The sequence below is a fragment of the Pelodiscus sinensis genome, chromosome 5, assembly GCF_052426305.1.
Source record: "Pelodiscus sinensis isolate ZL-2025 chromosome 5, ASM5242630v1, whole genome shotgun sequence".
NCBI lineage: Eukaryota > Metazoa > Chordata > Testudines > Trionychidae > Pelodiscus > Pelodiscus sinensis.
In genome coordinates, this window is record NC_143056.1 from 122,255,768 (window position 1) to 122,280,852 (window position 25,085).

Sequence of the window (25,085 nt, forward strand, 5' to 3'; positions counted from 1 at the left end):
ATTAATATGACATGTAGTAACTCCAAATTCAAGAATTTTATTCATATGTATCATTAGCAATTTTATACTACTGAAGATTGAAAACATAGGATGCTGCATTTTAGTTAAGTCCCATGTTTCAATTAGATAGTGGAACAAGTAGCTACCCACCCTGGAAAAGCCAAACTCCCATCTGGTCAGAGGACAACTCACATATTGAATCTAATAGTGTCAGGAAAGGCGGTTTGCTGACATAATAGACTTTTTTTTAACTCTTTCCACTGACACATGAACATTCTCCTGTGGAAAGATACAGACCAGAAGATTTTGATACAGATAAATTCAATAGGACACCAGAGCCTTACACCAAAAACTGCTGTTCTCCTTTCATTCTACAGAGGAACAAAACATGATCAGTAACTACTCCTCCAATGTGTCAAGGAATCCGCATGTTAGTCTTCTGTAGCATGGACCTATGCAATTCTATTGCTGAAAAATACACTTTACACTACAGCTCCACACTTTATACCAGAGCCAGTGCTGGGGTCATTAGTTCTATACATTATTTGTTCTTCCTTTGTGTCTTGCTGATGACAATGAATATTATCTAAAACTCCAATTCCTTACCCATATTCTCAGTATTAAAGCATAGGGAAAGAGTAGGATTGCCAGGTGTCCGGTATTGGCTTCTGTTAGAGTCCGGAATTTTTGGCTTCTGTCCAGTAAAAAAAAAAAAAACAGAAATTTTTCAGTTTTTCTTGGATGGAACGCCACATGGGGCATTCTTCCACTGCCGCAAGAGGAGCTTGGGGATTTAAAGGGGCTGTGACACTTTTTTTTTGTACAATTTTTTTTTTGCTCAACAACTTTGGTCCCTTCCCCCCCCTTTTTTGTTTTTTGCTCAACCAATTTTTTCCCCGCCATGTTCGGTATTTTTTGTGAAACTATCTGGCAACCCTAGGAAAGAGACAAGCATCAGAAAAGCTTTTAGATTACAACAATCCTGAACTCTAACGTGATTGCACATTATTTTCTTATCCAAATGATTGATTAGGCAAAGCCTTCAAGAATTGGGGTTTTTTTGAAGGAGGGGATAGAGGGGCAGAGAGAGGGAGAGAATGTTCTAGAAGAAAATATTTTTTTTAATGTAGAAATCTAAAACATGGGTATTTTGCAATTTTAAAAAAATGAAGTAAAGTTGTTTACCCTTTGCTTTTATCATTCACTTTTTCTTCTCTATATACCGTTGCTCTACCTTCTTTTCATGTCCATATCTCTCCTCTTATGGAAATTTTCATTCCCTAATCAAACTTTCATCCATCTCCATTGGTCTTTAATTGCAAATGTGCTTCCAAGGCAGTGTCACATGTGCTTGCTCCATGTCTTATTAAAACATTAAGATGCTTGTCTTCAATAAAAAGGACAGTGGACTTTTAAAGGCTGGCATAGTCTATAATAAATGGAAGGAAAACTGTTGGTTCATCAGCCACAACAGTAGAGTACTATGCTCAATAGGTCATAAAAATGTGACAGTACATAACAGAATATAACTTAGAACAGTATAATGAAATAAAGACTGAAAGCAGATTCCAGAAGTAATCAGGATAAGATAAAGGACTTAAAAGCACAACTGATATGCCACTGCCTGGTAACAGTTATTTACTGAACGCCAGAAATAAGACTCGTATTTGTGGCCATAATAAGCATACTGACTCAAGCTATGTGTACACTGGCAGGTTGTTGCGCCAGAAGTATGTAAATGAGGCTAAGCGTGGAATATCGCCAAGCCTCATTTGCATACCTAATGAGCCACCATTTTTGTGGAAGAGGCTCTTGTGCAAGAAGGAGCTGTCTACACTGCCCTTTCTTGCGCAAGAAAAACCCTCTTGCGCAATGCCGTTATTCCTGAAAATAATCAGCCTAGCGGCATTGCGCAAGAGGGTTTTTCTTGCGCAAGAAGGGGCAGTGTAGACAGCTCCTTCTAGCGCAAGTGCCTCTTCCGCAATATGGTGGCTCATTAGGTATGCAAATGAGGCTCAGCGATATTCCACGCATAGCCTCATTTGCATACGTATGGCGCAACAACCCACCAGTGTAGATATAGCCTCAGTGTGGTAAGAAAAGTGTTTGTTTTAACCTACCATTGGACAAAAGGCTGAAGTCAACTTTTACTATAGTTTCACCTCATCAATAATCAGAAAGTATTGTCTGAACAATGCAGTCAGAGTGAGAAATGAAATAGAGGTCTACATTAGAACAGTCACATTTGTTTTGGTGAACAACTAAATTATTCAGGCAATCACTGCACAAAATATAGAGGCTTTCTGTATTACATAGAAGGTTCATGGCTCAGTGCTGGCCATATTCACTGCAACATGGACTCTCTAGTTGGAAGTCATGGGCATAATCTGCACAATGTACCATCTTGCTTTGAATAGGAGTATCTCAAAGACACTCCCAATAGTGCTTTGGAAGCATACTATACCTAAATCCATTTTGGCTCCGTCCTATTAGGTGATGAGCATGCCCAGTGGTGCTGAACTCCCATGAAGGTAAATGGAAGTTGAAGATGCACACTACCAATGCACAATTGGGCCCCTAATGTGCTAAAAGACCAGCACTCAAAATTACTAAACAAAGAAATGCCTTTGTCCATTTCAAAAGCAGCTAAAAATTATGAACAATAAATTATTCCCATCACTTAAAATAATCAGGGGAAATTCCCTACATTTTGGGATTAACCTGGGTTATTTATATTTCAATATGCTTCCATTCAAAGATCCACAGACTAGTACAATTTAAACATACAATTAAAAACCAAACAGATTAACTGTCAATCCTGAAACAAGCAAGAACATCCAATATTCTGTATACATGATTTTTTTCTCCAGTACGGTAGGTGCTTTAGTACAGCAACACAAACTGACTTTGGTCTTCAAACCTTAGAATTTATTAAATATATTCACTATAAAAAGATCTCAGAAGAGTAGCTGTGTTAAGTCTGTAATTAAAAAAACAAGTTGTCCTGTGGCACCTTAGAGACTAACCAAAATACAGTAAAACTCCATTAGTCCGGCATCCAATGCTCCGGGACTCCTGATGGTCTGGCACCATCAGGAACCCGGAAGTGCTGGGGCAGCCGGACGGGCTTCTCCCATTCAGCTGCTGCTGAAACTGACCAGCAGCTGAATCGGGGAAGCCGGGAGCAGAGCAGCTGGGGTGCTGCTGGGTTGGTCTTGTAGCGCTGCCCCTCGGGGCTGCGGGACCAACCCGGCAGCACCCCAGCTGCTCCTGGGGACGCCTGGGGCAGAGCAGCTGGAGTGCTGCCGGGTTGGTCCCGCAGCGCCAAAGGACAGCGCTGAGGGAACAACCTGGCAGGACCCCAGCTGCTCTGCCCCAGGGGTCCCCGATTCAGCCGCTGCTGAAACAGATCAGCGGCTGATTCCAGGAAGCCCGGGGCAGAGCTGCTCTGCCCTGGGCTTACTGGAATCAGCCGCTGATCTGTTTCAGCAGCGGCTGACCTGGGGACCCCTGGGGCACAGCAGCTGGTTTGCTGCTGGGTTGGTCCCGCAGTGCCGAGGGGCGGCGCTACAGGACCAACCCGGCAGGACCCCAGCTGCTTTGCCCCAGGCGTCAGGATTCAGCCGCTGCTGAAACTGACTAGCAGCGTCAGTTTCACCAGTAGGCTGAATCCGGACGCCTGGGGCAGAGCAGTTGGGGTGCTGCGGGGTTGGTCTTGTAACGCCGCCCTTCGGCGCTGCGGGACAAACCCAGCAGGACCCCAGCTGCTCTGCCCCAGGCGTCCCCAAGTCAGCAGGTGCTGAAACAGATCAGCGGCTGATTCCACGAAGCCCCGGGCAGAGCAGCTCGGCCCGGGCTTCCTGGAATCAGCCGCTGATCTGTTTCAGCAGGAGCTGAATCGGGGACCCCTGGGGCAGAGCAGCTGGGGTCCTGCCGGGTTGGTCCTGCAGCCCCGAGGGGCAGCGCTAAGGGACCAACCGGGCAGTACCCCAGCTGCTCTGTCCCAGGCATCCCCAAGAGCAGCTGGAGTGCTGCTGGGTTGGTGCCGTAGCGCTGCCCCTCGGCGCTGCGGGACCAACCCGGCAGCACCCCAGCTGCTCTATTGCAGGCATCCCCGATTCAGCTGCAGCTGAATCAGGGACGCCTGGGGCAGAGCCGGACTATCGTAAGGGGGGGCTATGAGGAGTCTGGGGTAGCATCCCCTCCCACCCCACTCCAGACCCCTCATAACCCCCCCCTTCTGATAGTCCGGCATATTTGATAATCCGGCACCCCCTGGGTCCTAAAGGTGCCGGATTATTGGAAGTTTACTGTATACAGAATATATATAGTCTATATTTACAGAATATATATAGTCTATAAAATAGAATATAGTTTTCATGGTTTGCTTATTCAGAAAGACTTCTCTAAATCAGCGTTCCAAGCCTTTTCAGGTAACTTTATGGCTATACCAGAACAGCAGTGTACAGTCCGCGCCTGCTGGACCTATTCAAATTGGGCATCTATTACTAATAAATAATTTTTAAAACAATGAGTAGTTCTATAGCACCTTAGGGCATGTCCACACTACAAGATTATTTTGAAATAACCCCCTTAATTTCATAATAACAAGGTGAGCATCCACACAGCAAATCCATCATTTCAAAATCATTTCAAAACAGCGAGCTTGTTATCTCAAAATAACAGCTCCTGCTTGTGAGAAGAATAATACTTATTTCAAAATAGTTATTTTGGCTTGCTATTCCGACGTCCCTGTAAACCTCATTCTATGAGGAGTAAGGGACGTTTTGGAATAGCGCTTTATTTTGAAATTGGCACTGTGTGGACGGTGCCAAGTGACGAAATAAGCTCTTTCGAAACAGCATGGAAATAAGATACACAAATTGCATAGCGCAGATTGCGTGTCTTATTTCGAGTTTAGGGTGCTGTGTAGACGCACCCTAAGGTGCCACAGGACGACCGATCGTTGTTTTTTAAGTGACGGACTCACAGGGCTTGGAGACTAATAAATCATTGCCCTTTACAGCATTTACCAGTCTCCAAGAACTATACACACGCGTACACACACCGATTCCCAGAGCACACGCGCACACACCCCAATTCCCAGAGCACACGCGCACACACCCCAATTCCCAGAGCACACGCGTACACACCCCAATTCCCAGAGCACACGCGCACACACACCGATTCCCAGAGCACACGCGCACACACACCGATTCCCAGAGCACACACGTACACACCCCAATTCCCAGAGCACACGCGTACACACACCGATTCCCAGAGCACACGCGTACACACACCGATTCCCAGAGCACACGCGCACACACCCCAATTCCCAGAGCACACGCGTACACACCCCAATTCCCAGAGCACACGCGTACACACACCGATTCCCAGAGCACACGCGTACACACACCGATTCCCAGAGCACACGCGTACACACCCCAATTCCCAGAGCACACGCGTACACACACCGATTCCCAGAGCACACGCGTACACACACCGATTCCCAGAGCACGCCCCTGGGGGAACCAGGCATCACCACCCCCAACTGCGGGCAAGGAAAAGGGGCACAAAAACCAGAGGCGCTTGCCTGGAGTCACCTAGAAACATGCTGGGGGAGGGGGGGCAGCCCGCCCATGGGGGGGGGGGCAGCCTCCTACCTGCGGCTTCTCTCCCGCTGCCCGCAGAGGTGGGAGCGCTCAGCACCGCCCCCCCTCCCCACCGCCCCGGCCCCGCCCTCGCCCTGGGAACAGCCCCACGCAGGCAGGCCGGCCGGCCCCCCGTCACTGCTTCCCGGCCGGGGTGAACAGCCGGCGCCGGCAGAGGCCTCGGGTTGCCCTGGCAACAGGCTGGAGAGAATCGGCTCATTAAATATTCATGAGCCCGAGTCACTTGAGCCAGCCCCCTCCCGCCGCGCGGCAGCGAGAAGGGGCGTGGCCGGCCCGCCTGGCTGTGCCTGCTCCCTCCTCCCCCCCCCCCGACGCGTCAGGGCCGCGTGGCTGCGTCACGGTCTGATCCAGCTCCTGCAGCCTGCTCTGCCTCCCGCAGGGGCTGTCAGCACCGGGCCGATCGTCGCCAGCTGGAGGACGCCCTCCTCCCCCCCTCACACACCAGTGCTGCAGAAGCATCCCCCACGGGCAGGCACGTGCCTTTGCCCGCCCATCCCATGGCATGTACCTACCTCTCCCCCTGACTTCAGTCCTAGGGCCACCCCCTTCTGTACCAAATCCCCCACTGGCCTCCTTGCTGGTCCAGCCAGCCCCCTCAGTGCACCTAGACTTTCCTTGCCCCCTTAGCAGTCCCCTCTCTGCTGATGTTCCCCATTTGGCCATGCACCCCCCCCCCCATCTCTGCATTACTCCCTTTACTAATACACAATCTTGTTAGTCTTTAAAGTGCTACATAGTCCTGTTTTTTGTTTCAGCTAGACCAGACTAACACAGCTACATTTCTATAGTCCTTGCAAACTCGGCTGCCCCATAGCCATGCCGCCCCACTAAGGCTCATCCATTCCCCACTGGACACACTTGGAGGGTAGTCTACACAGCAGGGCTTTCCTCAAAATAAACTATGCCAATTGTGCTACGTCAATTGTGTAGCTTATTTCAAAATTGGGAGCGCCTACATAGCAGTTATTTCGAAATAGAGCACTCTTCCTCCGACTTCTCTTACTCCTAGTACAATGAGGGTTACAGGAGTTGGAGTAAGAAGCCCTCCAGGGTGACAGCATTTCGACATTATTTCGAAATAACTGCCTGTTGTGTAGACACGGACTAAATTATTTCGAAACACTAGTTATTTTGAAATAATGTTGCTGTATATACATACCCAAGCTCCAGCCTCCTCATTACCATTCCACCCAGTCCCCTCCTCCCTACATCACCTTATGCAGGCCCTAGCCTTACCATGGCCAGCTTTGGTCTCCCACATCCCACACACAGACACATCATATCCTACCCCCCCCCCCCACACACACACCCTGCCTATTGCCTCATCCAGCCTCCTCAGCTTCCCTCTTCCCCCCCAGCACACATTCCCCTGCTTTTGCACACAGTATTGCCAAGCTGTTTAGAGCCCTTTGTGTGATGTCCCTCACAGATGTCAGAAGGGTGAGCCAGACTTTACATGGGGCCACATTATTTCCCCCTCCCTCAATTCCCTGCTTCTTCTCTTCCCTTCCTCTGCCAGCCAGCCAGCAGGGAGCAGTTAGAGGGGAGGAGAAGCAGCAGGCCTTACTGCTACACAGTTACCACAGCAGCTGGGAGACCAGGAAGAGACTCCGCATAGGGAATCCCTGTTGCCTCACTGCAACCTACTGTATTGGTGACTGACACCCCAGCAGGGCTTGTGTTTCTGAGCCTTGTCACCCCTAATGGCTAACAGTTGGCAGCACTACACATACTCACTGTGCACACCTCTGGCCTCCTTATTACAGCTGTATCTGGTCCTTACACCTATAAACATATACACACAACTTCCTCACTGGGGATCTAATTTCCTCAACCCTGCGTCCTCATCCTCACACCCACATGCCTCACTAGAACCTTGTCTAATCCTCTGCCTACACACATGACCTCCTCATTGTGTGGCTCTATTCACCCCTCCATCTCTGTATCTTCACATCCAGTCTTCTTCACTACAGCCCAGTCCTGTGCTCCTCACCTCCACATACCATCCCCCTCACACATGCACATATACAGCCTCCTCATTGTGGCTCCACGCAGGCCCCCCAGTTCTTTGTACCCACTATACACACTTCACAAAGGACTCCTCTCATTCCCACCACCTCTGCATATATTCGCCGCACAGCCAGCCCCTTCACCACAGCCTGGTCTGATTCCCCCTGCTTCCATGTATTCCCACCACACTCACACATGGCTTCTTCACTGTGGCTGCATCTAGTCCCTTCACCTTCATGTGCTCATCACACACACAGCCATCTCATTCCTCTCCACTTCTATATGCTCATCCCTTTGAGCACTCAGACCCAGTTGCTTTAATATGGCTCCATCTCTTCTCTGCCTCCACATACCCACTCAAATGCCTCAATAGGATCTTACCCAGCCTCCCCTCCACTTCTTTGAACCTAGCCCCACCACCCTCCTACATGTTCCCAGCCTCTACTGGGCCCAGCACAGTCCTTCCCTCACACCTCTTTAATTCCACCCATACCTAAAATAGATCTCAAAAGAGTTATGAAATATTTAATGTTACTATACTCATAGAAGTACGCCTGAAACAAATCCACAGAAGGAAATAAAAAGTTAAGCCATATCACAGTAATTACCGTCTTCTACTCCTTCACCCAGAGAAAGGCACTTTAACATTGCATGCCACAAGTGAATAATCACAGTCTTAATTCTGCCCCCATAGGGATACCAGCCTTCCAAGATCCCATCCCAAAATACACCCCAAACTATTCTTCAGTTTCCCCCTCTAAACCGCTATCACCACCCCCACTTTATTATTATTTGTATTACAGGAACACATAAAGGCCCAAACCCAGTCCATTTTGCCAGGCATTGTAAAAGCGTGTAAGGAGCGCCCAACTCTGAAAAGCTTGCAATCTAAACAGACAAGACAGAAAAAGAGAAGGCGGGGAAACAGAAAGAAAAACTGACTCGCATTAATAAAGCTAGGAATAGACTTCAAGTCCCCTGAGTCCTAGTTCAATATCCTCCCACTTGGACTACATGGCTTCAGCCCATCCCTTGCTATCAGTTGTGGAAGTCTGGTATGTTTAAAAGGGGAAGTTTGATAAAAAGTGTACTACTAGAGAATTGGTATCCATACTGAGGGAGAGTTAAGGTTGTTGTGTGTGACCTTTTATGTACTCTAGTTGTGGCAGTGGTATAATTCATCAGAACTGTCCTCACCAGAAGCATAGTGTGTGAACATAACCTAATCCAATCTCTTACTCAAAATCATAAAAAATCTGCTCCTTACAATTAAACAGCATGGTTGGAATTAAACCACACATTTAATATAAACAAACATACAATGCAGGTAGTTACACCCATAGTTAAGGTGGCTTGATGCAGCCCATTATAAAATCTTGCCAAATTTAAGATGCATGAGCAGAAATTTTCCATCGCAGGTCTTTGCTTCAGGCTGAGTTTTTGGGGAAAGTTTCAGCTAAACCAGTTATTTGGCAAAGTCTATATAACCATTTCATTGAGAAGCTGGCACTTTCATATCTTGGGACATTGGCTTGAAATTCAGCAGGAGGGTTGCCTTTATGTTATGGATGTGCTTATTGCTCTTCCCATGAAAATATATCCAAATTTGATAATATTATAAGGTTCTGAAAAATCATAGTTCACACAGGGTAGTAGAGACTTGCTGGGTTAAATTTTCTATCCCCTCCCCAGCTCCTATGTATGACTGGACTGGGCATGCATACCCTCACTGATCAGATGAGTATGATCCCACTCAGGGCTGCAGAGGCTGAGTAAAACTTGCCCTACGATTGCTCCTCCTGGTTATACAGACGATTCTTGCACCAGAAATCAGATTTGGGAGCTGGGTGACTAGTTCTCCTGTGCTCCCAATTCTTGCACTGCTAGTTCTCAAGCACTGAGGAGAGGAGGAGGAGGAGGAGGAAGAAACTCCATGCCTGACTCAGATGCAGAGAAGTGAAGACTTGGGGAAAATGCAAGGAAGGGAGGATAGGAGCTTGGAGGGGAAGGATTAGGAGCTGGGACTAGGAAGGAGGCAGGAATAGAGGAAGACCAAAGAGGAGGTGTGACAAGAACAGAGGCTGTGGGAGAAGTAAGGGATAAGTGCTGGAGCAAAGGGAGGGAGACAGAGGAAAGAGACAAGGAAAAGGGGCACAGCACTGGAGCTGGTGGGGGAGGATAGGATCAGAGTAGCGCCTGAGTGAGGACAGGGACAGGTTTTGGATGGGGACTAAGAACAGGAGCTGAGTGGGATGCTATTTACAATGAAATAGGCCAATTGCAGCAGTCCGTTATCACAGAAGGCGCAGCCTTGCTCAAAGACAGACAGGTATCTGTTACTATTATACACCAGTAGAAGTAGTTGCTTAAGATGGCAGCGGAAATAAGAGTAGGTAGCAGGGAGATATCGTTATGATATATCTGTAGGATATTTACTAACAGCTAGCATGCTTTAAAGTGTTTTAACCCAATGTACAGTATTACTATGTATATTTATAGCGGTGTTGATACGTTTATGGCTGGCTCTGTCTCTCTATACTTGACAAATGGTTGCTCATGTGGCTCGTATTGAAGAGCAGTTACTTTGGTACATTCCTGACCAAATGTTTTATCACTGCAGACATGACTTGGTCGAAGGGGGGAGTGTAGGGGAGCTTGGACTACCCTTCCTTTATTGGACAATAAAAGGTGATGTCTGCCTTGTCCACAGTGTGGATCTCTAAAAAGCAAAACCCAGGCCTGTCTCAAGTCTGGTGATGTAAGCACGCAGGCAAGGTCAAGGGAGAAGCTGAGAGGCAGGAATGTTTTGCATGACAATGCAGATTAAGCATGGTATGCAAGACCATGTCAAGGACATATGATAAGCAGCCTTGTACTGGTACTTCTGTTTCTGATAAGCAAAAATTACAGATGCAGCCATACAACTGTCAACTACACACATAGCAGGAACATCCTGAGTACCCAGGATGTACCCCAATAGGGCATTGGGCATTTTACATATCTTACACAATACGTAATCAATTGGTAAATATTATTACAATGACCAAGTTTTGCTTTGCTATAAAATGGGCTTAGTAAGAAGAATCGATGAGAGGGAATGAACAGGATTGACCCACATGTCCTGCTCAATATATTTAGAAGTAAATAGACCCTTCACATTGGCGACCCAGTGCATGGCGTCCTGATGCACGGGAATCAAAGGAACCACAGCCTCCTGCCTGGTACTGTAGATAGCATACTGGTGAAGTGTAAGTGAATGAGGCTTTATTATTGTATTACAGTAGATCTTCTATTAATTGCTTTTGCATTGCTTTGTGATGTATTAATTGCTTTAGAATTTATAGTATTTAAGGTTTAAATTGTATAGTAATTGTTTTTAAGGCTTGTAAAACTTAAACTGTATTAGCTGCTTAAAGCTTGCAATAAATAAGAAAGTGGTTAAATTTCCCTGGAGTGTCCTGGTTTCCCTTGGATCTAAAATAAATCAAACCACATGACAACCCTGGAAGGGGTGGGGCCTCAGGTAGAAGGGGTGGAGCTGGGGTGAGGCAGCTCTCAGTGCTGCCCAGAGAGCACCATGCAGTGCTCCAGCAGCAATTTAAAGGGCCCCAGCTCCGGCCATTGCTGCACTAGCTGGGAGCTACAGGTCCTTTTGAATTACTGGGTGCTAGGGCAATTGCCTTCTTTGTCCTCTCCCATTGGCTGGCCAGGAACCTACTTTTCTTGAGTCCCACACTCCTTCCCTGTCAGCTGTGAAAATCATTGGCTAAGTGTGCATCTCCATACCCCTCTGGTTTTAATTTCCTCATCATTACAGCATCTGACTGCTTTACAAACATTAATAAATGTATCTTCACACTGCCTCTGGGAGGGAAAGTGGTGATTATTCTGACTGTAGAGATGGGGACCTAAGGCACAGTGCCATTAATGTCAAAAGTGTCCATTAACTTCAGGTGCCCAATTTGAGATGCTGTGACCTGATTTTTCAAAAAACAAAAACACCCCTTAGAATTGTATAGAATTTGATTTGTTCAGAGCAGCATTCCGACTGATGTCAGTAGTGAGGGGTCAGAACTTCAGGAAACCCAATCTCCATGTCTCAGACTGGGCACCCTGAAAAAGAAAATCACAGTGGCTAACTGCTAACAAGTCTAGCAGAGATGATTTGTATCATCATCACACAGGAACTCTGTTGGGGCAAAGAAGCATCCTTTGCATACATTCCAGTCTATTCCATGCATGCTGTGTTGCTCTGGAATACACCTGGTCAATTCTCCATCTGAAACATACACAGATGTGACCATTTTTTAATCTTTAAAATTAAATACACCCATTACATTCTGCTTGAACTAAAAGGGCACAATTACAGTGGCTTGATGCTGCTTCATGTCACTAGCTGCATTCATTTGTTTCTTTTCATGAAATGGAAGCTAAGGGTGATGTCAGTACTGTTTGTATATTATTAACTTGTGATTTCCAGAGGTTTAATGTCTGGGTTTAAATTATTAATCTAAAGTTTTGTACTAACAGTGACCGAGCTTGGTGTTCCAGTCAAAGCAAGAGAAGTAGGAAGGCTAGTAAGGGGATGGTTACCTCCAGATCTTTGATTTCAGTGTCTTCCTCCTGAACGCAATGTCATTTAGACCAATGTCAATTACCACTATGCCACATGCACCACGCTGCTGCCAGTGTGTCTGTCAGAGCCCAGCCACTGCTGATGGCTCTTGGATACAGTACTGCAAAAAACACCAGTGCTCTTAAAAATAAACCTTACACATCAGATCAGTAAATGAGGCATCTTCCAGCCTGGAAATATCACTCAGAGCCTGATCTTCCACAATATGGAGTACTCTCAAATCACACTGGTGTCAATGCAAGCTGACAGTCCATTTTCACAGGAAGGAAGACTGTGGGAGGTAGCATGCTTCAGGAAAGTAGTGTAATTCGGTGCAAACAATACTGGATTGAATGTTCACAGGCAGGATTTTTGTTCCCAGCTCTGCCAGACTTGCTGCATGACCTAGGGCAAGTCACCCCTCAGTTCTTCAGTTTCCGAGATGTAAAATGGGGAAAATGATACTCTCCTAAAGGGCTAAATACATTATGCATACGTATTTGGTAATATTAACCATTTTCCTGCTTTTAATGGAATTAAGCTTGTTCTGATCATGCCAAACTGAACTATTTTAAAGCATTTAAGGAAGGAGCAAATGCATCTTTCCATACATGTGCCAGTTTTTGTTTCACTCTCAGAGTAAATACAGGAGCTTTGTGCCCGAACTGTGCAGTTACTGTAATTGTTCTGGCACTACCACCAGCGCCAAACTAAGGTCAGGAAGAAAGCTAAGTTAAAAGCTACAGCACTGATGTGATCCCTCTCCAGGAACTCTTACACATATAAAACCATACATAGGAAAAAAAAGTCTGACTTCACTCTTGAGTAGAAATTTTGCTACCAATTTTCTTATACTTGGAATATATAATGAACACCTCTGTAGGGAAATTCTAGGCCTAATTCCAATCTCAAATCAGAAGAACTACACTGATTTGGAGGGAGCGACTGTGGATTCATACTAGTGGTAAATTATTCTAATGAGAACTCTGCAAACCAAGCCTATAATGTCTCAAAGTGGACACACTTTGCCTCCTGAGTCGTGCCTAGTCTATGTATGTACAGGCAGTTCCCGGGTTACATGGATCCGACTTACATCGGATCCCTACTTACAAACGGGGTGAGGCAACCCCGCACTAGCTGCTTCCCCCCAGCAGACCAGGGAGACGCGGAGCGGCTTTTCTCAGCAGACACCTCAGCTTGAGAATAAAGGACTGAGGGAAGTGAGGTGTGGGAGAATAAAACTGAGCTCTGAAGAAATGTTTGACTAGAGTTTCCCCTACAATATGTACCAGTTCCGACTTACATACAAATTCAACTTAAGAACAAACCTACAGTCCCTATCTTGTACGTAACCCGGGGACTGCCTGTATTTAAATGTATACATGGCCTTCATCTCTATAGTATGAGCATCTCAGAGTCCTTAATGGATTTGATTTATTATTAATTGATTTTTTAATTTGTATTACAGTAACTCTTAAGACTCTAAGATCAGTCTCCTGATGATACATATTGTCTTTACACAAGGTAAGAGACAGACTCTCCCCATCCCCATAGAGTTTATAATCTAGATAGGTGTTTTTCAACCTGTTGGGGGGTCCACAGACAATGCCCAAGGGGTCTCATTACCACAAAACAGTGGTTTTCAACTTGTGGTTGATAATCTGCTGACCCCCACAGTGGTCCATGTCTAAGATTTCCAGAGGGGACCTCACTTCCCTTCACAATTTTTTAGGGGTCTGCAAATGAAAGAAAACATTTAAAAAAATCACTATTCTAGATGGACAAGAAAGACAAAGAAATAACTGTAATCTTCATTTTATAGAGGATAATGAGGCATAGGGTGGATTGTCCAAAGCAGGAAGTAAGGAATTAAACTCTAATACCTCACTCCTAGCCCCAGGGCCATTAGACCTGGGATAGTTTATTTTATTGTCAAGGTCCAAATTTCTTGGTCAAGATTAGTCAAGGTCTAGACTCTAGAGAAACATTTTTCATGCCGCAATAACATTAATAATAATAAGTAAAGAGATTTTGCAGTTCATTCAAAAGTATCTGGTAGGGCAGATTTGGTCCACGGTGGGCCTATCGTCTGCCTGTGATGAGCCTATCCTCAGGTCTCCAACAATATTTTCTTTATTATGTCTCATATTATGTGTCATTTCTGTAGCAATGATTGGATTGCTGTCATGGCAGCTAATTTTTTTCCCACAGGCCTCTTTAAAGGGAAACTTGCAATTGGCTCAGGGAAAACTTTGTTTCAAATCTAACTACATTATAACCCTGTTACCCTTCCTATGATTGAAGTCTTTGTGCCCAGTTGATGACATCATGCTAATTTCCATAGAAACAGATGTTAAAAGCAAAGTACTTCTTCACCATCATATCAAGTAGAAGGAGAAACTGAAGCTACGAGGCAGCAAGCACATATTGAGAGAGCTAATGGAAGACGTGAAAATATGGTGTCAATGAGTTTATTTTGTTGCAACTTTTCCTTCTTTTCAAGTTGGACCCAATGTGACAGTACAATTTAAAATCACTTTCCTAGAGACACGGAATCAGGGCATTTATTTTAGCTTTTGAAAAGAGTATATTTGAATTATTAAACTGTAATATGAATGGCAATATGGGAAATTGTTAGGAAATGTACAGCATACTGTGCAAAGCCTTCACCTTTTAGGCTGAACTGGCCCTGGGAAAACTTACAAGGGTTTTGAAGGTATTTTTAATCCAAGTTGGAATGGTGGAAATTGTCATGTCTTCCTGTCCCTTCTCCTTCAAAAGACAGTTTATTGAAGCAACCCAGAAATACCGTTCAAGGAGCAAACAAGAACTTTCCCAAAGCTACATTGGGTGCAGACCTAGGGTATGTGTAGACTACATGGCTCTGTCGCCAGAGCCACGTAGATTAGTTTACTAGACATACCCAAATGAACCCAAATTAAAATGGCTGCCGCGCTGAGCTGATCAGCTGTTTGTCGGCTTAGCACACTAGTCTGGAGACTTTGCGGTCGACATCAAAGGCATTTGTCGACCGCCCCGTTATGCCTCGTGGGATGATGCCGCTTCATTTGGGTATGTCTAGTAAACTAATCTACATGGCTCTGGCGACAGAGCCATTTAGTCTAGACATACCCCCAGAGATTAGTTCCTGCCCTCTCACCGTGACAAGGGAAATTTAAACCCATACTTGACTCTCTGAAAATGCAAGGCAGATTATCTATGTACTAAACAACAAAACAGGAGAAGATACATACTCTTTGAGTAATGGTTTCTAGCTGCAAAGCTAATCTGTACAATCAGGTTAGTTCCTCAGGGAGTGATCTGGGAAGATTTTGTTAGCTAAAGCAGGACTTAGCTTAGCTAGGAGATCCCCAAGGAAAATCCTTCACTCATTTCAGAAAGTGGTGCTTCAGCTACTCTTTGCTCAGTCAGTTTCAATCTATGCACCAGGCACAGGTTAGGGGTCTTGTGAGCTAAAGGTCCTATCTTCCGGGGAAGATGTAAATACCCAAAGCAGAGGTGGACAAATAGGGATTAGTCCCTGGCGGGCCCTTATACCACCCTATTTACCAGTGCAATTACCCATACCTGTGGACATACAGGTAAATATAGCAGCAGTGGCTCACCAGGGGCTGTTTTATTGCCCCTGCTGATGAAGGTGCTGTAGTCAATAAAGAACTCTCTGGCTCTTTTTGAGATATGGGAATTACAGATCAGCTGCAGATTTCACTTTAGATAATAATTCTGCTTCCCTCAACTGCTCTTTAATGGGCCTGATTGTATTTTTCACTTGTTGGTGTGTCATTGCTTTCTGCTGTTAAATAGCTGGAGTATTTCATCCCAGAAGTGGCTGCATTTCATTGGTGGTTGAATTGATTCTTTTGCATGAAAGACGTATCTACTTTAGAAGAGAGTTTGTCTGTTGGATCAAGAGCTCCTTCGAAATGACAAGAGGTAGTACCACCAAACTCAGTCTACAGCTTTTTCTTATAACCTAAAGCAATGTAAGGATTTGGTTGTATCAGGAAACCACGATATGCCTGAAATGGTATTGCTTCTCATAAAACTGAATAAAAAAAAGATAATCACCAAATCAAGTAGTCTTCAAAACAGACGTAACTGTGCAAGTGTTGAAAGAGACTGAACCAATATGAGCTAGAAACCTACGATGAACCTGGAATAGGATTGCTTCTCAATAAACCTGACAGAAAAGAGTTAAAATAGAGAAATTTGGAATAGTGCTCAGTTTTGGCACACTCAAATCAATGCTTAAGGTTTGAAAACTAGAAGACAATGTTATTGGAAGTCAAATTGACTACAGACCTTTTTTGTTGAAGTACTGCAAATGATAAGAGTTTATAGGGATGAAGAAAAAAATATACCTGATGAAAATCCCATTAAAAATATACTTAAAAAAATGTATAACAATCCATTTTTAAGAAATCTGAAATAAAAAGTAACTGAATAAAAATAACACTGTCTTTTAAAAAAAATACTATAATTTAAATCAAGCATTATTGTTATTACAAAACAAAAACCAACTCCTCAATTGAGTTAAGGACCTGAACAAAGCTGGGTAAATCTACTAGTTGCATAATAAAGGCAAGAAATTGTATTATATTGTGTGACTCGATTTTGAAAAACCTTTTAATGTTTAAGGTCTTCCTTTCCATATCTGCCTTGAATTGAATTAATATACCAAATTAATACACCAAAATAATTTTTGCTGGTTCTTTTTCCTCCCTATTTATACAAGAAGAGAGGAATAAATACATTTTATAGTTGGGAAGTTACTGAACACTGAGATTCAATGTCAGCTAATATAGAAGGGGAAATTTCCCTGGCTATATCTTCTCTCTTCCCCAAATTACTGGAATCAGGGAAAAATGTCAGTACACAAACTGAAGATTCGGTATGAATCCTCGGAAAAAACTCTCAGTACACGGGAGACTCCATCTCTATTGCCAGCTTGTGCTATTTTTCTTCAGTACACCAATATTTCCAGATTCCCTCAGGGCTAAAACGACACTGGTTGAGAAAATTGATGAAAGATACACAACTCCAACTACGTGAATTGCGTAGCTGGAGTCAACGTAGTGAGCACCAATTTTCTGCTACGGTCCCAAAGCAGGAGGTCGACAGGAGAAAGGCACCCGCTGACTTCCCTTACTCCTTTGCGACAGAGAGTAGTAGTGGCACCAACGGGGGTGGCCTCAGAATTCGATTTAGAGGGCCTTTATTAGACCCACTAAATCAAACCCTAGAGGCTCGGTTGCGAGAGTTTCGATCCTCTGGCAAATGGAAACGTGGCCTTAGAGCTAAACCATTTCCTGCATGCAAAGCCCAAGCATGTGGTCTTTGAACATGAGTTCATTGTGCTTCCCTAAGGAATGGAATCCTTTGCCAAGCCCAGGAGCACCTCTATAACTGCTCTGTGGCAATCATGATGGCTGTGCCTCCCACCCCACACAGAGAGATTTGCTAAGAGGAACTGCAGATCTTGAAACTATTTTCAATATTATGATAGTGCCTCGGGATCTCAATCAGGGATTGGGGCCCTACTGAGCTACAGGCTGTACAAATGTATATCAAATCATTATTCCCTCCCCTGAAGAATGTACAATCCTAGTCAATTGAAAAAATGTAACTAGTGAAGACGAAGGAAGTTTTTAATAGAACTTTGGTACAAATTGTAGCAGAAGTCCCTGTCAAACACCGGAGTCATTCTGGGTGTGTTATTTATAACTTGCACCTGGTTCATGCTCTAGGTGGTCTTTGCCCCTCTTCGGAGATAAATTCTATTGTTGTTGACTGAATTACAACTTTGTTTTCAACACTAACCAAGAAAAAAAAGTGGATTGCTTTTGAAAGAGAGCGAGGGTCAGTGACCATAACTTGTTTTTCTACCATTTTCAGGAGAATCACTTGTTCTCTGGAGTGCAGAGGAACTTTATGGCATCACAGCCTTTGTAATTCTGGCATCACACTCTTTCCATATGAAGCTGTTTTGCCAAGCAGGCGTTAATTAGGTGAATTTCACAGCTGTCTATATATAAGGCCTGATTCTGCAATACTCTGAGCTGTGTGTCAAATCAAACATTTGCATCAAGACAAAGTAAATCTTAAATGCGACCAGATCAGAAACATAGTATTTTACATTTCCATTTCACCAATGGAGAATCAAATCCTGATTTTTAGCCAACAGTTTTATACATACAATTCACACCAGTGCAACAATTTGCTTACCCCACATCACACTGCACTCATATGACTCACGGTTGCACTAGGGCTGTGAATTAATTGCAGTTAATCTCATGACATTAACTCAAAACAAAGTAACAATTCAACATTAATTGCATTTAATCACAATTTGAATTGATTGTTAAATACAATATCAATTAAAATTTTACAAATATTTGGTTTTTTCCTATCTTTTCAAATATACCGATTTCTATTACAACACAAAATATAAAGTTAGTGTTGTATACTTTTTGTACTATTTTTTATTACAAATATTTCTACAGTAGAAAAAATAAATGTAGTAGTACAGGTTGAACCTCTTTAGTCTGGCATCCTTGGGACTTGATTGGCGCCAAACCAAAGAATTTGCCAAACCATGGAAGGGCAATATTGTCTATCAGCATTACCAACACTTCCACTGCTTACTAGATTCTTAAAAGACATTTAGGAGTAAATTAGAGTAAAATAACAGCACAGAACACGGAGAGCCAGGACTGGTGGCTGTAAACAAACTTTATGGATCCCACTAAATATGACCTCCTAATTTGACAGCAAACCATTAACAACTACTCTGAGTATAGTCATTCAACCAGTCCTGCACCCACTTATATTTTATCTAGCCCACATATCCCTAATTTGCTTATGAGAATAACATGTGGAACTATGTTAAAAACTGTAATAAAGTCAGGTTCTCTCATGTCTACCTCTTCCCCCTTTACCTATTAGGTCAGTAATCATATCAAAGAAGGAAATCTTATGGACCTGACTACTGATGTTCCCTGAGGGAGTCATGACACTCCCGCTGTGTTTATATCTCTTCTTTCGCTTGCTATAAGTATTCAAGGAGCCGTCTGAGTCTGAGAAAAGGCCCAACAGTTCCAAACTTGTCCCTATGTTACACTTGGGTCCATCTCTATTCCTAAGACCTGGATCTGAATCCCAATCCAAACTTTCAAGAAAACAAAAACAGAAAGGGGAAAAAACCTCAGTATTGTTGTTTGATCTGTTACTGAGATGGGGGTCAAGGGCAAAGGGTAAGAGCTGAACCTGAGCTCCTCCAGAGTTGGGGAGTGTTTGTATAGGAGCCTTGATTCACAGCAGTGTCTTACTTCAGTTTTACATTGGCATGGGTTCATTCATTTCCACAGTTACATCAATATAAAACTGGACTACTATATTAGTGAAATAGACTTAATATTACATTCAATTCCTCTCTGATAGAAACTGACCACCAAACCATCCATTGTTTGACTCTTGATAATATGAAGCGCAGAAAAAGAAGAAAAAAAAGGACCTTAAAGTATACAGAACTATCCAAAACTCTATTAAACAATGCTGCTTAATGTATGCCTTTCCATGCTGCATAATACATGTTTTCCCCATGCCATTCAATAAAGACCCCTGCCCAGGCTATACAACATAATTTTTTCTAAGTCTGTGTAACACATACTAGCCCTATGTCATCTAACAAACATGCTAATAAATTGCACAGGTGAAGGTTATGAATACATTGTCCAAGAGAAGTCTTTGTTTATCACACAGTGGGTAACAAGAGTAGTTCAAGTTAGCAAGGGAATACATGTTGAACCTCTCTAGTCTGGCACCCTCGGAACTTGACTGGTACTGAACCAGTAAATTCACCAGACTAAAGGTCAATAGCATTACCAACACTTCCACTGCTTACGAGGCTCTTAGAAGGCATTTAAGAGTAAATTAGTGCTAAATAGCAGCACAGAACACTGAGAACCGGGACTGGCAGCTGTAAAACTTTAGGGGACAGCAGAAAACGTGGCCGCACCCAAATAAGTGGACATCTGGCTAACTAAAGTCATGCTGGACCACGGCTGTAGCCGGACAAGAGAGTGCTGGACTAGAGAGGTTCAACCTATGGTTTACAGAGCAGATCAATGTGCCAGTTCATGTCAAGACTAAGTGATGGAAGCAAAGTTGATCTGTTGCATGTGCATTTGTGTACAAGTGTTGTCCGGTTAGCTGAGCACGTACTTTCGGAAGGTCATGTTTCTATTTTATAGAACTGGGTGTGTCTTTTACTCAGGTGTCCAGAGTTGTTTGGCATTTGGCCTTCTTTCCCCACATGTGACACTTGCTTTAGGATGACCGACCGTTGTTGCTGGACAGAGAAAAATAAAACCTGGGCAATCAAACCACAGGAGGTGACCCAGAGCCTATTAAAGGCAATACGAGTCTTTTAGAATAGGCTTGTACTCTCTGTTCAGTGAGGAGGTGCAGAATATTGACTAGTCTACCAGGCCCAGGCAGTGCAATATTTTATTGCACTGAAGAACATGTTATAACCTAAGCCTGTATTTTCAAAGAAATCCCATTAACAAGCCTGAAAATGACTGTGAAAAATATCATGCTTAATACTGCAGTATGCTTAGTGTAACCTGTTGTCTGCTGGATGCAATAAAAAGAGGATATTAAATTTAGCAAATGAAAAATTGCATTAGTGACTAATTCAATTCTTCTGAAAGGGTAGGAGTCTCCTATGAGTGGATACATCTCATACAAACACTCTTCCATGTTTGTAATCTTATGCACAAATTACTTCCTCATCATTAACCACTGAGGGAATGTGTTAAGTGAATATCTCTGTGTACCTGCAAACACAGTTTTGTGATATACAGGCAGTCCCCGAGTTACGCGGATCCGACTTATGTCGGATCCGCACTTATGAACGGGGCCCTCTCCCTGGTCTCCAGCAGACCAGGGAGAGGAAGCAAAGCGGCGGAACACGCGGGCAGCGGGCAGCCCAGACACGTCTGGGCTGTCCGCCACCCGCGTGCTCCGGGGCTTTGCTCTGCTTTGCTCCCTGCCCCCTGGTCTGCAGACCAGGAGGATGGGGAGCAAAGCGGCGGAACACGCGGGCGGCGGACAGCCCAGACACGTCTGGGCTGTCCGCCGCCCGCGTGCTCCGCGGCTTTGCTCTGCTTTGCTCCCCGTCCTCCTGCTAGGTTGCTCCGCGTGCTCCGCTAGCGTGCTCCGCGGCTTTGCTCCGGGCGGCTGTGGTACAGCAGCTGGGGTGCTGCCGGTTGGTCCCGTAGCGCCGCTCTGGGCGCTATGGGACCAACCCGGCAGCACCCCAGCTGCTCTGCCCCAGGCATCCTGATTTAGCCACTGCTGGACAGTTTCAGCAGCGGCTGAATCAGGACGCCTGGGGCAGAGCAGCTTGGGTGCTGCTGGGTTGGTCCAGCAGCACCCCAGCTGCTCTGCCCTAGGCGTCCCCAAGTCAGCCGCTGCTGAAACTGACCAGTGGCTGACTACAGGAAGCCCCTGCCCGGGGCTTCCTGGAATCAGCCGCTGATCAGTTTCAGCAGCAGCTGACTTGGGGATGCCTGGGGTTCTTAAGTTGAATCTGTATGTAAGTCAGAACTGGCGTCCAGATTCAGCCACTGTTGAAACTGGTCAGTTTCAGCAGCGGCTGAATCTGGACGCCAGTTCCGACTTACATACAGATTCAACTTAAGAACAAACCTACAGTCCCTATCTTCTATGTAACCCGGGGACTGCCTGTAGATGTTTTCATTTCATTCATTCCAGAAAACAGAAGTGGGTTGCAAACACAACACAGCAAGGATTCCAGGGTTATATTCTGAATCTTTAATATGCAGTGTGAAGCGATATCTCAGAGATCAAAAAGTTGCAAGATCATCTGCACACAGAAGAATTGTTAAACTGTGATGAAGCTGGCTGCCCCCTAGAGTAGGAAGAAAGAACAGACCGTAAGTGTTTTATGAGGGGAGGCTCAGATGGCTGGGCAAAATAGTCTTTTGAAACTCCTAAGTTCTTGGCTATCTGATTGCCTGAAAAGGAGATAATGACTCGAGGGAGAGAGTCCTATATCTGGATAGCAGCAAAATGAGGGAAAGTAGATAAAGCATGAACTAAGCATAAGAATGTTTCAACCACTGTGTCTGAATTGCCAGGGATATGGAAAGAGGTTAAGAGTAGAAACAAACCCAGATTTGGACATGATGAAAGCCAAATACTTAAAATTCAGACTCCTTTCATCCAGGAAATTCTTAAGAGTGTTGATGCAGGAACTTTATCTTATCTTATGTCCTGGATCAGGCTCAGAGCAGAAAATACAAATTTCTCTCATGTCAAATCCCCTCTACTGGTTCCCTTCTCCCTGTACATTTTGTCTCTTTGGAGATATCACAATCCTTCCTTAGCATTCGGCTCAGACTGTGAACAGTTGCTCATTCTGCACCAGACAATACTCAATTTACATGTAAACAGATAGCTGGATAAACATTTCTTGTCTGGAAAAACATGCTTCTCACCTTTCCTGGGGGCCAACCCACATTGCATACCTCAAGAACATCTTTTTCAGTATAAATACATACCCGCTTATACACTATCTGTATACAATTATGATGATGATCAGCGTAACACAGACTTTCATCAGAGACCTTACATGTTACCTCTGGTGAAATATTATGTACAGATCAAATGCAGGGGATTTCTACGCCTAGGCACCTCCTTTGTGTCCTTTGTCAGTTGACACTATGGCTCTGTCTACACTTAAAAGTTTAAAGCACAATTGTAGCGGTGCTGAGTGTGACCACAGCACAAGAGTTAGGCGAGCTCTCTCCCAGCACTCTATATAGGGCTCATCTACACACCAGGGCAAAAGTCGAACTAAGCTACGCAACTTGCACTACGTCAATTGCATAGCTTAAGTCAAAATAGCTTAATTTGGCTTTCTGTGCTGTCTACATAGCAGGAAGTCGAAGGAAGAACGCTCTTCCTATAGTAATAGAAATGTAGCCGTGTTAGTCTGGTGTAGCTGAAGCAAAAAACAGGACTATGTAGCACTTTAAAGACTAACAAGATGGTTTATTAGATGATCCATAGCTCTTCCTATGACTTCTCTTACTCCTCGTAAAATGAGGGTTACGGGAGTTGGAGTAAGAAGCCTATTACTTTGAAACAACAGGCTTGCTGTATAGACACGCTCTTTGTTATTTCAGAATAATGTTAGTTATTTCAAAACAACGTAGCTGTGTAGACATACCCTACGTAGGCCACTTCCACAAAAAGAATAGTCAACAGCGCTGAGAGTAGCCTCGTTCATACTGGCCCTTTACAATGCTGTAACTTGCTGTGCTTGGGGAGGGGGTATTTTTTTTCACACCCTTGAGCCACAAACTTAGGCTGTCTATTCTACCAGGTTATTTCAAAATAAATTTCAAAATAATAACTCCCAAAATAACTATTTTGAAACAGCACATCCACACTACAGGGAAGCTTTGAAATTAATCTGAGGCAGATCCCTTAATGTGGATGCGCTCTCTTGCCTTTGAGCCTCAGGAAGCACTGGAGATTAATTTCTTTGAATGACTCTGGGAAGTAGTTATTTCGAAGTAACAGCAGCTGAAAGTCCACACTAAACCTATTTTGAAATAGCAATTTTGAAACAGAAGTTATTCCTCATAGAATGAGGGGTTATTATTTCAAAATAACAAGCCCATTATTTCAAAATAATTTTGAAATAACAGGCTTGCTGTGTGGACATTCACCTTGCTATTTTGAAATAATGGGAGTTATTTCAAAATAACTCCATAGTGTAGACATGCCCTCACAGTGCTGTAAAATACCAGTGTAGACTTAGCCACAGTTTACCATATGCCTTTGACCTCACTTGGACTCTACTCACTAATCCTCCACTGGGACTGCTCAAGGTATTCTGCACTGCTTAAAAAACTGTGTGCTTCGTAAGCTTTTTGGAAAATCACTCGGATTGCCCTGGAAGTTTAAAGCATCCATGTTTTAAAAGTGTAAACCAAAACTTATACTTTAATTTTCAGAAAAGGCATCATCCTTTCTGACATCAGGGTTCAATTAAAAGTGTGTTGGGTCATTTTCCAGAGATAATTTCTAATAATGCCCTCTCTACAGTGGTGAATGAAGCATCAGTCATTTAGTGCCTGGCAGGCAACATGTTACTAAAGCGCTAGGCAATAACAAATACTAACGGTGACTCAGCAAAAAGTGACACAGGAGCAGTCCCATCTGCTTGACTGCACCACACAAATGGCCAAGAGTTGTATATAGATTTGCTGTACCTTGCATCTTTGTTCTGTTGACTGTTGGAGTCATTGTCTTCTATTGGCTGTGTTCATTTACTTTCTTCAGTTGCATGCATAAACAGATGCACACACACTGCTGCAATATGGTTTAGCCAGCCCTCCCCTCTGGCTGGGCACTGCCCTCACCCCTCTCCTCTCTCTACCAAGTTTAGTGTCTCTTCTGGGCCTGTAGTCAATACTTCTTGGTCCAATGCATGGCACAGGGGAATGGCAGTCAAGGCTCTGGGATTCTACAGATAGCTTTGCCTCGAACTTGCCTTTTCCCCCTCTGCACCTCAGTCTAACCCATTTATAAGGTAGATATTGTCATAGGGATGTGTCAGGGGGTGTCTGCCCCACACTGGCTGGAAGGAATTAAAAAAGGCTGGAGGGAGCCTGCGTAGAACTCTTGACAGTTGGAGAGGAGCTTTTAAGGAGCCAATCAGGGTGTAG

The 25,085-nt window shown here is 44.2% G+C and overlaps 1 protein-coding gene across 3 annotated transcripts in view; it reads right to left on the bottom strand.

Annotated features, from left to right (window-relative positions):
• LRRC56 (leucine rich repeat containing 56) overlaps window positions 1–5,817 on the bottom strand; it is a 99,942-nt gene extending 94,125 nt beyond the window's left edge. For 2 of the 3 annotated variants that reach the window (XM_075928269.2, XM_075928266.2), the window contains exons 1-2: window positions 5,664–5,817; window positions 1,186–1,429 (exon numbers count right to left, since the gene is read on the bottom strand). The gene's annotated coding sequence lies outside the window, so the exon portion shown is untranslated. Of the gene's footprint in view, window positions 1–606; window positions 695–1,185; window positions 1,430–5,663 lie in introns of all 3 variants that reach the window. The other variant, XM_075928267.2, reaches the window with a different exon arrangement.
• Window positions 5,818–25,085: the final 19,268 nt, after the last annotated feature.